This window comes from Neltuma alba, unplaced genomic scaffold (assembly GCF_004799145.2).
Source record: "Neltuma alba isolate B1F8T4 unplaced genomic scaffold, ASM479914v2 tig00002748_pilon, whole genome shotgun sequence".
Classification (NCBI taxonomy): Eukaryota; Viridiplantae; Streptophyta; class Magnoliopsida; order Fabales; family Fabaceae; genus Neltuma; species Neltuma alba.
In genome coordinates, this window is record NW_021632997.1 from 18,916 (window position 1) to 22,683 (window position 3,768).

Consider the following 3,768-nt stretch of genomic DNA (forward strand, 5'->3'; position numbering starts at 1 on the left):
CAACGAGTCAGCGAGCCATGTCCAACAGGATTGTGGCTCTACATGGTTCGAGATAAGTGGTTGTGATAACATTAGTTGCTTTTATTTTGGTCATGTGAAAATGATAGCAAAATAAGAGAGCAAAAATTGAGTTGATCGATTAACCATTGACTCGTAAAAATGCCCGTCTATATGCGCTTTCAATAATGACATTTAATTGAGCGAAATTTTGGAAGCATAAGACCAATTTTTACAACCAAATTAACTATGTTTCAGTATCATCATATGAAGTAAAATAACTTGCAACTTATTTTACTTTGAGATCCAATTGCGTTTTTGACCCAGAACAAATTAGACACAATTTTTACCTATTCGTAATTGCATAGACTCTATTTTTGCAGCATTGTTTTAATTGTTTGGATTGGAACGAAGGTAAAAAACTGTAGAGTTCAAATGGTGTGAAACCAATAGCTGAGCATGTTATAAGGAGGGGCAGTGCTGTTTTTGCAGGGTTTTGTAGGGAGTGAGTAAGCGTGTAATGTAGGCTGCAAGCATGAAGTGCAAAAAGAGAAATTCAAAATAAGAGAGAGAGAGAGAGAGCAGGTAAAAATTAAAAGACAAGTGGTGAATAAAATAACATGAATCCAAAGTGTGCATGATGCATGCGTGGGCGGGTGGGAAAGAGAGAGAAAGGAATAAGGACTGAAGGAGGGAGGGTGTCACGGACCCATCCACCCTCTCATTCAATGCTTTACCAAACTCACCTCCATATCCCTCCTCCTCCTCCTCCTCCGCTTATCCTCTCTCTCTCTCTACTCCACGCCACCAATGGAGTGCGAAGCTGCTTTCAAAACCAGTTCTCGCATGGACGCTGGCCTCAAATTCAGCCCCCGTGCGTTTCTCGAGGAGTTGTCCGCCTCCAATGTGCAGAATCTCACCCCTTCCGATCAGTTCTTTGTGGACGGCCTTCTTGACTTCTCCCACCACGACGCCCTCCCCGAGCAGCCGGACCAGCCACAACAACCCCTCCATGATTCTCTTCCTGTTTTCCTCGCCTGCTCAACAAAACTCCTAAAACTTCTTCCGTCACGGACGATTTCGCCTCTGCCCAACTCATCCTTCCGGTACTTCCTTTCATTTCCTTCATTACAACACCCGTTTTCACCTCTTTTCTGCCTCCCCTTTCATGGTTGCTGATCAAAGTTGCAATCTTTATAGGCGGATGAAGAAGCAGACTTGGAGTGGCTCTCTCATTTCGTCGAGGATTCCTTCTTCGAATACTCCGCTCCGTACCCTGCCGGAACATTGCCGGGAATTCCGAAGACCGAGACAGAGAAAGTACTTGAATTTGAAACCCCTCTTGCGGCCTCGCCCTGTTTCCCGACCCCAGTTCCTGCCAAGGCCAGAAGCAAACGAACACGAACCGGATTGCGGGGGTTTGGTCACTGGGCTTTCCTCCTATCACCGAGTCGTCATCCTCAACTTCTTCGTCATCCTCCTCTTCTTCGTCTCCTTTGCTAATTTATAATAACAGTGTCTCTAATCCGCAGCTCATCGGCTTCGAAGCAAAGTCACCGAGCGTGAACAAACTAAAAAGGAGGACGGCTGATGAGGCGGCTGAGGGAGTGGCCGCTTCGACACCGCGGAAGTGCAGTCACTGCGGCGTGCAGAAGACCCCACAGTGGCGGACCGGACCGCTCGGAGCAAAAACGCTATGTAACGCGTGTGGGGTACGATATAAATCCGGCCGACTCTTGCCTGAATACAGACCCGCTTGTAGCCCGACATTCTCGAGCGAATTACACTCGAATCACCACCGGAAAGTGCTGGAGATGCGGCGGGAGAAGGAGATGAGCGAGATGGGGTCGGGTTTGGAGCCTCCGACTGTGGTCCCCAGTTTTTGATCAGTGGAAAAAAAATCTAGGTAGGAGAAAAATAGGCGAGGAAGGAATAGAATAATTAGTTTAGCAGAGAGAAGAGAACCGAGCTGGTGTAAATTTTTATAAATAATTTTTTTCTTTAAACTTTGTTGATGGGTGGTGGGTAGGTGTTAGTCCTTTGTAACTGACTGAAAAGACTTGCACTTTTTTTTTCCCCCCCGGTGAACTGCACTCTTTTTAACTTAGAGGAGGAGCAGAGTGTTTTTTTCTTTGTTTTTTGTTTTAGATGGAATAGAATAAGTATGTCGTGGTTTTCAAAGACGGAGGGGGTCCTGGAAATGGGAGGTGGGAATTACCGAATTAGGGCTGGGAAAGCATGGACTTGTTATTAAACTAAGAAGGGGGGGTGGTTATATCACCAAAAAACAAAAAGGGTGAAGTGGTTGAAACTTGAGAAGCGTCGTGTGGCGTGGCCACATAGATTTGTACTAATGGATTCCTTTCTCGTTTCCAAACTCGTCAATCTCTGTACTTATCACTGGTTGTTTTTGGATGGAGATGTTCATGAATTTAAAATTGCTTATGCATGGACGTTTCCAAGTCGCATGAGCTAAAAATTGGAAGCCTGAGCCTGCCCTTTCCGCGCTTCCATAGCTTGGGCACCTTTCACTTTTTTAGTGTTTTTTAACCAAATAAAAAACGTTTTAAATTAGTTTGTATTTGACGTTTTTTTTCACTTGGTATTGATAGAATATTTTTAGTGTGTTGTGTGATTCCAGAAATAAGACTTGGAATATTGAAGTGAAATTTAGATAATGGAGAATGAATAATGTGCATGAGCTGAACTTACTGAAGAAGATTAGAAAGAAGAAAGAATGATGAGGAGAAGGAAAGGAAAGAAAGGGAAGAGGAAATGTGGAGGGGAAGGCATGTATGTCAAAGCAAACAGATGGGGAAGTGTGTGGGGAATGCAAATGCTGCCCTTTCATTCAACTGCTGCTTGTTGTTCCATATTTTCATGTTCCCTTCTTCTCTTTCATTGTTATACTACTTCTGGTCTTTTAATATAATAATTAGTTGACTAATTTGAATAGATTAAGAAAATTAGTTAAATTAGTTATTTGTAATAAATAGGTATTGTCTTTTTTAAAATTCTTACTAATTAAATATATTAGTTAGAACCATTATTATTACAAAGACTATATTAAAAAAAATATATAAATATAAGAGACAAAATAGATTGGGGTGTTATAGTTAAGACTAAAATAAAAGTCAAATAAATTTTATATTAAGAACCGGATGCAGTATTTGGTGACGTCCTTTAATGGACACATACCAAAAGTGATTGCCTCATTTTCGCACGCACTGCATCTAATTGCATCCTCTCTAATGTCTTATTAATATAAATCTTTGGCTGCCTCTTAGCATTACATATAATCTCACGTGAAAGTCACACTTATTAGCATGCACAATGCCGCCACTTTGTATTATTTTGGACATTGAAAAGCATGTGGATGACTCAAATTTCAAACAACAATAATGGTATTATTAAAAATAAGGGTGACGTTGTATGGGCAATATATTAATGAATGAATAAAGCCAATGCAGTTATGAATAGGGTTAAAGTGCAATCCACCCCGGAGGCTATTTGTTTGTCGCAATTTCACTCAGATATTTTTGAGGTGCAATTTTTGTCACGTCTTTCCAAATTGGGCAATGTTCGACCGATTGGACGGTTTGGCTAAACGGCGTCAAAAAACTCCACGCTGGAAAGAAATTAATTGACACGATTTAATTGAGACACAGCAAATGTATAGATTGGCGCCGTTGGATGAGTTCATTAAAAGAGATAGATGCCATTTGAAACTTAGTCAAGGGCACACGAAGTGTGAAACATTATCCAGACAGT

The 3,768-nt window shown here is 41.5% G+C and overlaps 1 pseudogene; it reads left to right on the top strand.

The window, feature by feature from the left end:
• Positions 1 to 807: 807 nt before the first annotated feature.
• LOC114736967 (GATA transcription factor 5-like) lies at positions 808 to 2,006 on the top strand (annotated as a pseudogene).
• The last annotated feature ends 1,762 nt before the right edge of the window (positions 2,007 to 3,768 follow it).